Raw genomic sequence first — 13,372 nt, 5'->3', positions numbered from 1 at the left:
CAGGTAGCACTGGGACTGGGGTGCCCTCCGGGGGATTCACTGCCCCCGGGTGCATGTGGCACCTCAAAGTCCCCAGGTGGTGGGGAGAGCCCCAGCATCACCGCACCTCCATCCCACGATGCTGTGAGCACCAGCACCCAGGAGGCAACATGGTCCCAAGCACCCGAGGCATCCGCTGGCCATGGCAGAGGCTACGCACGCCAACACAGCAGCAGAAGGGTCCTGAGCCCGGGGATCATTGCAGGGGCTGTTTTGGGAGGAAAAACACCACCAGTGAGCTCCAAGGGACGGGCAGGCAGGGACCAAGACTGCTCCATGCGACCCTTCGGCAGCGGTGGGACGTGCTACGTGGTTGCAGCCCTGCACAGCAGCAACAGCACGACAACTCGCACAGGCTGCTGGTGGCACCGAGGGGTGCCGGGCATGTGCCCGGGCACGGCAGGAGGAAAGGAGGTGCAGGCAGCCCAGCCCTGCAGCCCACCAGGGAGCAAGTACCTTTTAACCACCATGCCCCCTCTGACGTCCCACTGCTGGAGGCGAGATAACCCCTGCGCTGCTGTGCCACAGCACAGGGCCGCCCGGGGACCCCCTTGCCCTGGCTCCCTGTCCCCTGAGGAGCAGGAGGCTTTGGTGTATCTGCTGCCCCCTCGTAAAGCAATTTAGATTAGGTCCCAGAGAGGAAGGGACCGTGTTCCCCGCTCAGACGTCACCACCGTTACCCTTGCACCAGTGAAATCATGTTTGCCATGGGGTTAACATGTTCCTGATAACAGCGAGTCATGCTTTCTCCCCTCCTCACCGAGAAAGGGGCCACCCAGGGAACCATCCCTGGGGTGACGCTCGCTGGAAGGGACCCGGGTGGATTTCAAGGTAAAGGACAGTCACCCTCTTTCCATGGCCAAGGGGCAAAGCATCACTTCAGCCCCGGGGCCGGCTGAGTTACTTTTTGCTGCCCTGGGGAAAAGAGGATGGAAAGCGTGCAGGGGGCTTCGCCTGTCAGCTGCAGCCCCCCAGGAGATGCCGTGAGTTCACTTAAGTCCTTCCGCCGTAAATGTTTTGTTTCTGGGCAGCTGACGCAGAGAGGAGGCGAGAAAATAGTTGGTACGAGAGGTCGTGCCTCTGAAGAGGAGGAATTCCTGGGCGCCGCGTCCTCCGCCCTCGCCTCCCACCCTTGGCTGCGGGGCCAGACAGCGCTGCCTGTGTCTGCAGGCTGGGGCTCCGCTAATTAAACAAAGGGGCATTTGAAACCGCTCGATTCAGACTTTGATTGCTGTGGGGTTTATTAACACTTTGATTCAAGCAGCAGAAGGGAAAGATTTCTGGTTTTAGAGGAGTCGGCGTTTGCACGGCTTTCCCCCGACGGCGAGAGGCAGCGGGCACAGACGGGGGCAGGCAGGGCGAGGAGTTCGCGTACAGAAACACCCGTGATTTGGGCAGACGGGCGCAGCGCAGAGGCACTGCAAGCGCCCCCAACATCCCCCAAACCCCCTCAGGTTTCTTAATCACCTGTGCAAAGCCAGACCCCCCTTCCGTGGGCGCAGCACATCGGCTTCAGCTGCGGCACAGCAGGAGAGGAGTTGAGGAGCATCACACCGGGAAGGGGGCGAGCCTTCCCCCAGCCCCGCCGAGGGGCAGCCCCTGCGTTAAGCCTGGGTGGGCGCAGGGAGGTGAAGGTTTCTCCCCTCCCAGCTCTCTCTAACTTGAACGCACCCAAAGATGTGAAACTTGGCGACAGGGCAAGGCAGGTTGAAAAGGGTTTTCCACTTCTTTGCCAGCAGGAGCGGAGGATGGGGAAGGGAAGGACACCGAGTGCACAAATGCGGTGGCGGTGGTTATCTCTGCCTCGTGCAATAGCCACGTTCCCCATTACCGATAAGCCGGGTCCCTGAGGGCAGGCTGGACGTGACCCAGCTCAGGGCCAGAGAGGACAGGAGCCCAGAGCGCCCCGGGAACCAGCCCTGCCAACGGCAAGCGTGAGCGGAGGGATGGAGCCGAGCCAGCCAGCGCCGTGCAGAGCCGGTCCCTCACCTCACCTCTGGCCCCTCACCAGTTCAGTGGGAAAAGCTGAGGGTGCTCTGGGTTTATCCGCAGGAAAGCCACGGAGGAGCACAGCCCCAGCTCAGGACGGTAGAGGGATGCGAAGGGCAGCCGGGGGAAAGGCAGAGGAAGGGTGGGAAGAGGGCTGGGTGGGGAATGACTCCGTCCTCTGAGCTCCCGGGCAGGAGCCCTCACCTTGCAGGACACATGGTGGAGCAGGGAGCCTGGCAGCCCCTCGCCGGAGGGCCGGGCTGCCACGACTAATCCCCCGTCATAAGGAAACGAGTCCTTCCCTTCTCTTCTTCTTGCTCTGGATGCTGCCTCAGATGAAGAAAGGGGGCAATAAAATACTAACATGTCCTTATCTTCAAAAGCAATAGAGGCGCTATAAACACTCAGCACACCCAAACCTGCAGCCGCACCTGGGCCAGGGGCTGCAACCCCATCGGGTGAGCACGAGAAACATGCAAAAAGTCCCAACTTCTTCCAAAGAGGGAACGACACATGCTCGTCTCCAAGGCCTTTGCGGCCAGCCCTGGCCCACCGGCCACCCCCACCCACAGCACCCCAGGTGATGCTCTGGCCAAAGCCCCCTCCTGCTTCCCTGTCCTGGCCGCTGCCTCGTGCCAGCAGAGCCTCTTCCCTTGCAGAGCATGGGGTAGGGATGCCTGGGGGGCAAAAGGGCACAGGTTTGTCCTAGACCCAGCCAAATCCCATGCCTCCTGCCTCCCTGGAGCCCTCCAGCCAAGCAGAGCTTAGCACCTTCTGGCATCCCTGACCTGCCTCTCGCTCCTGCCTAGCACTGCTGATCTGAAGCAGCAGCCAGTAATCCATGCAAGCTCTCTGAGGAGCATCGGGCCAGGTGCTGGGAGAGCTCATCTCTGCCCGCAGCCCCCGGGAAGTGCTCAGATAGGAGAGGCAGCAAGGAGAAGAAAATTCAGGCCAAGTTCCTGATGGGCCAAGGCACTTGGAAAGAGCCTCCACATTCCTCCACCCAGTCACAGCACACTCCCAGCTCCCTCCTGTGCCACACCGGAGCCTCCCAACCCCTCGATAAGCCTGGGCTGGCATGGAAGAGGATGAACTCTTCCTACCCTTGGTGTTACAGCCATCTTTTCAGGAGCAGCAGAGGATGCACTATGGAGAGGGGCTGCTCTCAGGCACTTCCAATGCTGACTCCTGGGCTGGGCTAAGCAACAGCTCAAGTTGTGGACTGTGCTGGTGGAAATGGTAGATACCCTCCTCCCCCCAGACATGCCCCATGCCTCAAGCTCTGCCTGATGTCCCTGCTGGCGGCCATGTTCCAGCCCAGGAAACAGCCTCATGGTTTCACCACAGGGCATCTATGATGTTCAGTTGGCAATTGCACTCACATTTTACCTCCAAAGTCTTCCTGCGCTCTTGAAGCCTTAGGGATGGTGCTGTCTGGAGTCATACAGCCAGGAGACTGCCGTGAGACAGCTGGTGCCTGGGTCTTCTGGTTTTAATGGGAGACGTTGCAATGGAGGTGAGGGGTAGTGAGAAATCAGGTCCTCTTTGGAAAAAAACTTCAGTCAGAGGAAAAGCCTGTCCACAAACTCATGGCTTTCCATATCCTCCTGGAATAGTTCTGTTTAAGGGTGCTTTAAAGGATCTTTTGGTCTTTAAAGGAAGATACGAAGGAAACAGGGCAGAATGAACTCCGTGGCACTGCAGGGGACAGAGACCTTTGGGTACACCAGAGGAGATTGCTAGACGGCACCTTCCTGACTGGGTTTGAACAACAGCTCAGAAATCTATCAGGAGAGTTATAAAAAGCATTTATCGCGGAAACCCATGATACCTGTGAAGAGAACATGGAGATTTGATCTTCCAGGCATTACATTAACATCACAACCAGATTTCTCCGTAATTTGAGTCTAATCTGTGCTAGAGGAGCTTCAGGTTAGCGATCTCAGCAAACCTAGCATACGTGCAATCTGTAGCAGCAAGAGCAGGCTTTTTCAGTAGAACTTACACCAATTCAGTGAGCAAAATAAGCTCGATCAGCAAGATGTACTCTTAGAGTGGTGTAAACACAAGCTCTTCCATGGATTTTATAGAAATGTTGGTGAAAACAGACTCCATCTCCTGTCAAAATCTGCCCTAAAGAACTGAAGGGAATTTGTCCTGCACCCTCAGCAGCTCCCCTGCCGATTCATGGTTAAACAGCGCTGCGCTGCACAGGAGAGATGAAGACCAGAGGATCCCAAACACCCTTACAGGAACAAACCGAGCTGCAACCACATTAGGTGGTCCTCAGAGTCGTCCCAAGCAATCCAGTCTTCCAGCCTGTCATCTCCAGGCTTGGGGTACACTTGAGGCCACCAACATTTTGGCAGCTGCTAACCTAGGTTCATACCTAGAAGGTGTTCAGACCCCAGACACAGCCGAGCCCTTCCAAGATCTATGCTGTGTGCCGGGAATCTGGAAGAAACAAGAAGTCATCCTGTAAGCAGAGAAACCAGGGAGGCTTCACCGGCTCTGGGGTTGCCTCTTATCTCTGCTCAGGGTTTCAGAGGAAAGCTGTGCTTTGATGAAGCTTTTCCCACACTGGAGAACTAATCTTTGCTCAAAGCAGGTGCCTTTTTTCACAGAACTTATGCACCATCTATTTCTGGGATGTCCAGCCTGCTAAAAAAGGCTAAAACCAGGACAAGACCCACGTCACTAAGAGCATGATTACCTTGAACTCACTTTCCTAGAAAAGCTGTCTCTCTAGGTTTTTCAGGTCATTGGAGCAAAGTCCCACACCACTGGCTACACCTGGCAGGTACTCCCAAGATTGCTGCGACAGATAGATTTTCATTACCCAGATTTTTAGCCCTTTCCTTCTGGAGGGGTGGGAGCAATTCCAGCCTTCAGTATTTTCCAAGGCGTGGAGAAGCCCAGGCAGTCTGCAGGCATTACAGAGGAAGGGCAGACCGCAGATATCACTGGCTCCACAACCGTGATGCCCCCGTGCCCTTTGAGCTGTTCCAGTACTCTTTTACAGGAACGGGGGTGCTGCCCTTTGCCTTTGGATTTTCCCCCGGCTGCAGCAGCGGCCCGGCACCGCATCTCGCAGAGCGTGGGCAGGCGAGGAGGCGATTAACCTCTGACCTTCCCCGCCACTTAACGCAACATCATTTGCCTTCTGCTCTTGCCGACCCCTCTTTATTTTAACGACGTTTCCAGATCACCAACTGGCAGGGTGTTTCACCCCCGGTCCGGCCGCTGGCCCGTGCAGGGCTGCTCTCTCCATCTCCCTGCAGGCAGAGGAGGCACAGGCTGCCTGCGCCTGGGGGAGGCCGGCAGGGAAGAGACAGTAGTGGGAAAAACAATTATCTCCTTGTTTTCAAGGTGAGGAGAGCAGGCGCTTTGGGACCGGAGATGTTCCTCAGCAAGGGGAAGGAACTCTCTGGTGCAAAGCCAAACCCTTGGAAGGGGAAAGCAGCCCCCAGCACAAAGCCGCTGTTGCTCAGCCCCAGGGAGCGAGACGTAAAGAACAGTGGCTGCCAGGAGCCTGCTAACACACATTAAATTTCCACCTCCCCGGGCAGAGCTGGCTACAGGAGACCCGTCCCTGTAGCTGGTGTCCCGGCACCTGGTCACAAACAAGGATCTTGCTGTGAGTTATGGCCTCCTTCCCCAAACCGAGACATCGCCTCTCCCAGATGTGCTAGGGTGACCGGCATCCCACGAAAGCCACATGGGATGATTTCTGGCTTGTAAGTCTGCAGTGAAAAAAGGTAATTTTTACTGCACAGGTCACAGGCAGATGCAGCTAATCCACCCAACTTCAGTACTTCTGGCCGAGTAAAAGCCTCAAGGGGAAAAAAGGGAATAACCAGAGCAAAACGCACTGTAAAGGCAGACCAGTCTTGTACAAAGAAACAGTTTTATCCTCAGCCATCCCTGAGTGCAGCTACCCTTTCCCATGGCAGATCTTTGCAAAGCAGAGGGGGGCTGCCCATAAAACAAAGTGCTAGAGCTCCCCGCTCGCCGGTGGGATGGAGAGCGCTGCACCACCCGCGGCAGGGGGAGCCGAGGGGAAACGCGGCACAGCTCTTCCCTGGCTCCTCGCATCACCTGCCTGCTCCGCACACCTCTCACACAACACGGGACAGCAAGGGCAGCACAGGATGGGTTTCCCCCCCACCCCGAGCCTTGCCAGGGCTGCTGGCTACAGCCCCAGGACTTCATGGGGCACAGCACGGTACTGTCGGTACCTCAGGGAGGACGCGGAGAGCTCTGGGAGGAGAAGGCTTTGCTAAACAGCCTTATCTTTGAGATGCTTTTCTGACCTCCTCACCTGCAATAAGTATTTATCTTCACTACACAACTTAATCCCCCCAAACTACTATGGCATCAACCTTCTGGCACGGGCACTGTTGAGCAAGCTTTGAAAGATGCAGGAGAGAAGTGCCAAGTTTCAAAACCAGGTACTTTGATACCAACTTATCTGAGGAAAATGAACAGCTGGACTGTTTGCCAAGTTACATCCATTTAGGAAACACTCCATCACAGAACCACTTTGTGCGTTATTTCTTTACACTGAGGAAAACAAATCAGCTCAAGAAATGTCAAAAGACCCACATATTGCTGTAACGAGCATATCTTTTGCCTTGCTGGTAACACGAGACACAGAGAGGTGAGAGTATGAAGCCCGCTAACTCTTCACAAGCTGTTACACGCTTCCATAGGCTCATGGATCTCTGCAGGTTGATGCTTGCATCAAAGCTGCCCTTTGCTCACCACCTCCTCATTCAGCAGAGCCCATTCCTATCACTAACGCCCAAGCGTCTGTTTTCTGTGCATCATGCAAGCACGTTCTCCTTTCCCCGTGCGGCAGGAATAAACCAGGAGGAGCTCTGGGTTGTGCAGGCTCTGCTGCAGCTCCCTCCTGGAGATGGACTCTAGCCCGAGGGCTCTGCATATGACATGACAAACATAGAGGATGTCTGTGAATAGTCTTGTAAAAAATAAGGTCAAGTAGTATTAGGGATAAAGCTCAGATCCCAGAGCTCGTTATAATGGGATGGAATAAACAAGATGCAAAGAGGAGCAGCATCAGCTAAGATGACTAGCTCAACACATATGTGCTGTGAAGAGCATTGAGATCAAACCTGAAGGAGGTGTGGACATTTCCTGCTTTAGAAGCAGCTTTGGAAGACGAAAATAAAAGTCTGTCTCTTCCCTTGCTCAGGTTAGATGCTTTCAAAGGATGACTGGCTTTGGGCATAAAGCTTCCTAGCATGATCAGAAGCATGAGAGCTCCCCAAGATCGCTGGCTATATTGTACCTCAGAAGCCATACTTCATGCAAGAATTTCATAAACACTAATGCAAGCGTCCCAAACATTGTGAAAAGAAACTTCACCTCATTGGGATATCCTGGTGCAGATTCAATCTCCTCAACAGGTCTATTGCAAATTAAACGCGATGGGGGTGTAGTCCTGTGGTTTAAGGACCAGCTGGCGAGATGTCAAAAGCAAAAAACCAAACATGAATGGAGATAAGAAATGCTACCTTCAAACCATGAATGGAGGGAGATAAGGAAGCTACCTCCAAGCTCAAGTGTTACCACCTGCAGTACTGACCTGAAACCACAGTAAACAGCACAATCTGAAAATGTCAAGAGAGGTCACAGAAACAGCTCTGAGATCCAGAAACACGAGCCGAAAACAAAAGAGGATTCAACCAGCCAGGAAATCAGGAGTGGTAGACACAGAGACAGCACCTATAGCCTGCAGAAAAAACACGGTTGTATGGACACGTCCTTTCTATCTCCACTAGCAACAGTGAAAGTAACTTATGTGGTAACGTGTGTAAGTCCAGCCATGGGGGAAAGGACGTGGCAAAGTCCTTACCCTGCAGGATGGGGCACTCTCTGTCCACAGAGCTGTGTTGCTCAACTCTGACTTTCAGGCAATGCATACTACGTATGTTTGGTGATACCACCTAAGCCACTGGTTTCTGTCACATGGTCTTGTGCCTTTCCGGGATAAATGAATTGTTTGAGTCAAAGGAGCAATGCTGTGCTGGCCACCCACGTGCCCTCTCCTCCATACCCACCACCTGGGCAAGAGAACGCGCTTCAGGAAGGACAGGGAATGAATGACTGTAAGGGGGAGGGTTCTCCTCAGCAGCTTTAATCCAGTCATTCTATACACGTAGGAAACCACGTTTGATTCAAGAAGCTTCTGAGCTGGAAATCAGTATGGGCTGGGACAATATTGAACTATAAGCAGTTGCCTTTGCCCTTATTTTTTTCCCCATGAACCACGCTTGAGGCAGGACAGGGAGCTGCAGCATCCTTTGGTCCGAGTGCAGTCGTTCCCCTGTGTCATGTCTGGCTGCTCCGGAACCCCACACCTTCCTCCAAACACCTCATCGTCCTCGACACTTCCCAGGTTAAAAGGATGGTCACGCTGCTGGCTAAAGAAGAGTCTAAGAAAATAAGCCCAAAAAGAAAGTTTAAAGGTGAAGCTGCCACGCAGGACAGCATCCGTGGAAAGAAGCTGGGCTCAGCCGTGCCAGCCCAGAGCCTCGCAGCAGACCTGACTGCACGCCCCGGCGTCACCGTACCGCCGACTGTTCCCATAGCTACACGGGAAGATAAATTTAGTTCAAGTAACCTTGTGTTGCTACATTATTTAACAAACAAACAGACACACGCAAGAGGAAAAGGCAGGTAGGGACCCAGTTTAGCTGCTGCGTGGGCTGATCAGACCTATGGACTCGAGACTACTTCCCAGAGGGAAAGGGCCCAAATCCTGAAGCTCAGCACCGTGCTGCTCTAGCCTGAGACAGTCGGCTGTGTTATTCGCAAGAGGACTCCAGCACAGCCGCAGAGGAGGGCCCAGGCTGCACTTTCCCGGGATACTTCTCGCACCAGGAGCCCGGCAGCCACCGGCGGGGTCTCCCTGCTGCTCTGCTGCTCAAACCCAGAGTGCCAAGGAGCTCAGCAGAGAGGCTGTTGGGGGAAGTCTGCTGGCCAAGCACGACCCAGCCTGGCTGTGCTTAGAGCCATGCCTGTGCTCTGCTCACACTTCCTCTGGGTTTCCACCACCTGGGGAACCCCATCCCCCAGCAATGGGGAGCAGAAGAGCCATGCCCATCCTGCAGAACCAGAGGAGGGTGAGGAGAACACCCTACCCCACCAGAATGATGACCTAGAACACAGGGAAAGAAACCAGGGTTTTATTTAATGAACATGGGTAAGAGGCACAGTGGCAGGAGAGAGCGGACTACTCCAACATGAGGTTTGTCTGAGTATGATCTGCAAGATCTCATATACCTGATCTGACTCAAAGTTAGTATCCTGGAGTTTCAAGTGTGGGAGGATGAACAAGAGAGGCCAGCTCACATTCATACGCAGGTTCTTCAGTTTCTCCATAACACTGTGGGCAAGAGGGCAAAAGCCAAGAGGATGGTCAGTGGCAAGAGCCTGGGTCTGATACCTCCCATCACACACCCAGCTGCTGTCCCCCTTCCTACCAGGAGCACCATGTGCACTGTGGTTCCTTGCTCCATCCCATTCTTATCTCCATTACAGACCCAACGCCTTTCAAGGGATCCAGCAGCGAAGTATAGGACAGAGACAGTACGGACAAAGCACCTTTCTGTAGGGCATCTTTGAAGCCAGATCAGTTGTTTGGATTCATCTGGTGATTCCACCTCCTCACAACAGCAGGATCCTCACTTATAACCCAGTTACCTATACAGCAGGGTGATGACTACCAGGGAGACAGTGTCCTATGGAAACAGCAGCTCAGGATAGCTCCTGCCCTCTCCTCTCACCTTAGGGATGAGAGGGACTGCCCACCAGCCAACCCACAGCTCTGACCTCTTCCCGGCTTCTTCCTCTGGGCCCCTGCAGGAAACCTGTGCCTCCCTCAGCACCCCTAAGAGCACCTCTGTGTTCTTGACTCTCTCCATCAGTTCAGCCTTCTCTGTGGACGTCGCCAGCTTTGCTTTCCACTTCTGCCACTCAGCTTGGCAGTAACACGTGTGGTTTTTGCTGCAGGGCACGCCTGCCGTCTTCTGAGCTCAGAGCAGCGCCAGTTCCTGTTGGTATTTCAGTAACTCTGTTTTCAGGCAACACTTCTCACGCTCAATTTTCTCCACCTGAAATGGGAGGAGGATGCAAAAACAGGAATTGTTTTAATTGGTGTCGTGGTTTAACCTTGGCCAGCAACTAAGCCTTGCACCGCCGCTCGCTCGCTCTGCCCCGAGATGGGATGGGGGAGAGAAATCAGAAGGGTAAAAGTTAGAAAACCCGTGACTTGAGATGAAGACGGTTTAGTAGCTAAAGCAAAAGACAGGAACACAAGCAAGGTGAAATAAGGAATTCGTTCAATACTTCCCATCAGCAGGCAGGTGTTTAGAGACCACGAGGAATTATTTGGCACCAAAGCCATCTCAGGTTGGGTCACTGCTGCACTCGCACTGCTTCTTGTAAGGTTGTCCTCCACTGGTTCAGGTGGTTCCTGCTATAGTAATATAGTAAGGTATATCCACTACAATCTCCACCCCTGGTCCTGTTGGGTCAGGTTACAGGGTTTAACGTTGCAATGAACTCCTACCCTTGCCCCTGCTGTGGCCCGGATTTATCCATAGATCACAATCCCTTAGGGGTGTACCTGCTCCAAGTGGAGCCTTATCTATGAGCCACAGTCTCTTCAGGGGTATACCCGCTGTGGCGTAAAACTAAGCCACAGCCACAGTCGCTTTGAGGTGCGCCTGTTCCAGCGTGGCCTTATCCATGGGCCACCATGCCTTCAGGAGTGAACCTGCTCCAACACGGCCTTACCCATGGCCACAGTCCCTTCAGGGGCGTACCAGAGGTGTCGTGGACTTTGAGGTGTTCCAGCATGACCTCATACACACCCACTGATGCTTTGAGGTGTACCTACTGTGTCATGGACTTACCCACAGCCACAAATGCTTCGAGGGGTACCTGCTCTGGTGCGGACTTATTCACAGTCACAGACACTTCGGGATGTCCTGCTCCCAGGTGGACTCATCTCAGCCAGAGGTCACAGTCCCTTTGACTCACGTTCACACCAGAGTTCCAGCCTGTCCGGTACAGAGCGCAGAAACAGCAGCGATGCCCGGGCCATCTGCCAGCCCAGGCGCATCGCCACTGCTGTTATCAAAACGTTCCCAGGCACAGCACGGTAAGACGATAAGCAGTACAGCGAGCAACAAAAGCAAAATGCAGCCCCTAAAAAGCACTAACTCTCGTATACGGTAAAAGGCAAGCGAGACCCATGGCAAGCACGGGAGCCCGTCGATTAATAGCTAAACAGCAATAACGGGTATTAATTCAATCTAGCACATTCCAATCAAGTCTGTCATTATCTTGAACCCTTCATGCCCCAAGTTCGGCACCGAAAGGACTGCCATGGTTTAACCCTGGCTGCAACTAAGCCCCACACAGCCACTCACTCGCTCCTCCCCACTGGGACAAGGGAGAGAATCAGGAGGGTAAAAGTGAGAAAACTCAGGGGTTGGGCTAAAGACAGTTTAATAGGTAAAGCAAAAGCCGTGTGTGCAAGCAACGCAAAATAAGGCATTCATTCACTACTTCCCATTGGCAAGCAGGGGTTCAGCCAGCTCCAGGAGAGCAGAGCTCCATCACGTGTAATGGTTACGTGAGAAAACAAACACCATCACTCTAAACATCCCCCCCTTCCTTCTTCTTCCCCCGGCTTTATACGCGGAGCATGACATCATACGGTCTGGAATGTCCCTTTGGTCAGTTGGGGTCAGCTGTCCCGGCTGTGTCCCCTCCCAGCTTCTTCTGCCCCCCCGGCCCTCGCTGGTGGGGGGTGTGAGGAGCAGAAGAGGCCTCGAGTCTGCGCCAGCACTGCTCAGCAATAGCTAAAACATGGTTGTGTTATCAAGGCTATTTTAGTCGCAACGCTAAAAAAATAGCACTGTAGAGCAACAGGAGGTGTCTCATCGTGGTGAGAGAGGCAGTTTTGAGACTTACTGCTCTGAGCTAGCTGGGGATGAGCAGGACTGTTCTTATCACATAATGCTTCCAAAGCTGGTGTAACCCAGTGGCCTTCTCCTGCCCCAAGATCCTGTAAGGGGGAGCAGAAGGTCAACCAGATAGATCTGTGATCCACCAGCCAGCCACATCATGTGCTGATGCAGGGTCCACTCGACTGCTCTTATGACAACCCAGCAGCCCCATTGCAGGTCTTTCCATGGGCAACCGGTGGGCAGGCCCTGGGGCCAAGCAGAAGGGGCAAGTGCGGGATAGAGTCAGGTAGCCCCTCAGGCAGGCAAGTAGTGCCACCGTGTGGGAGCAGCCCACATTGCTCTCTCATGACATGGGCAGTAAGGGTTTCGGCGGAGGACTGGGGTGGGTGTGAAAGAGAGAACTTGAAAATAAGTAAATAAATAAATAAATACAACCTCACACACCCCTCCCTCCCCCAAAAAAAGTAAAGAGAATGCGAGACTTATCCAGAGAAATTTTCTCAGCTAGAAACCTGCTTTCTTGCTGGAAGGTATTTGGCTTCTCTTGGGTAAAGATGTCCTCTGCAAAGAACAATTCATAGACAGACAGAGCTGAGTGCTCCAGCAGTGGAGAGGCAGTCGCATCAGCTGCCATCCAGACTGGCCACGGGGCTGGAGAACTGTACACATGGAGATGAATTTAGCTCACAGGGGCGTGAAGGTGTTAACACTGATACACAGAAACCAGGAGGATTGAAAAACACCAACTTGGCAAGGATTTCTGTTCCCCTTCTCTGTCTGGACACAGGAGGATGAAGGAGCATTTGAGTCCTGCAGACCCCTCTCTCCAAAAGGGAGGGAAGAGAAGACAACCCAGGACAGATCCACTAGCTCTGGCCAGGGCTCCTTCCAGCAAACCGCGTCTCACCAAGGACTTCCACACAGCCTCAGTACAAACCCCAAACAAGGCACAGAAGACAGAACATGATGGGGGGCAGTAGCCTGCAGGCTACCACTTACCTTGCTGTTAAGGGTCTGGCTTTCTCCTGAGGTCCATCTCTTCTCTGGACTGCAGTCATCTTTTTGAGAAAAGGGGGAAAGGCAGCAGTCCCATAAGCACCTTTTTCTTCAGCCTTCAGCTTCACAGTGTGGGTGAAACCACTGGTCCAAGCAAGCCAAGGCACTGATGCAGGGGACAACACCTGGAGGAGAAGTGAGCTTTAAAAAGTGTGAATGACAGCCCTTGGTATGTTCAGCACACCACGTATCATGCCAGACATTTCTGCTTCAGTTTTGAGTTGACAGAGAAATGCGTCGTAACCCATGTGGGCAGCATAGACCACTAATACCAGCTGCTTCAA

This window comes from Charadrius vociferus, unplaced genomic scaffold (assembly GCF_000708025.1).
Source record: "Charadrius vociferus isolate BGI_N301 unplaced genomic scaffold, ASM70802v2 scaffold7, whole genome shotgun sequence".
NCBI lineage: Eukaryota > Metazoa > Chordata > Aves > Charadriiformes > Charadriidae > Charadrius > Charadrius vociferus.
The sequence above is the reverse complement of the archived record's forward strand: the minus strand, read 5'-3'. Positions refer to the sequence as shown.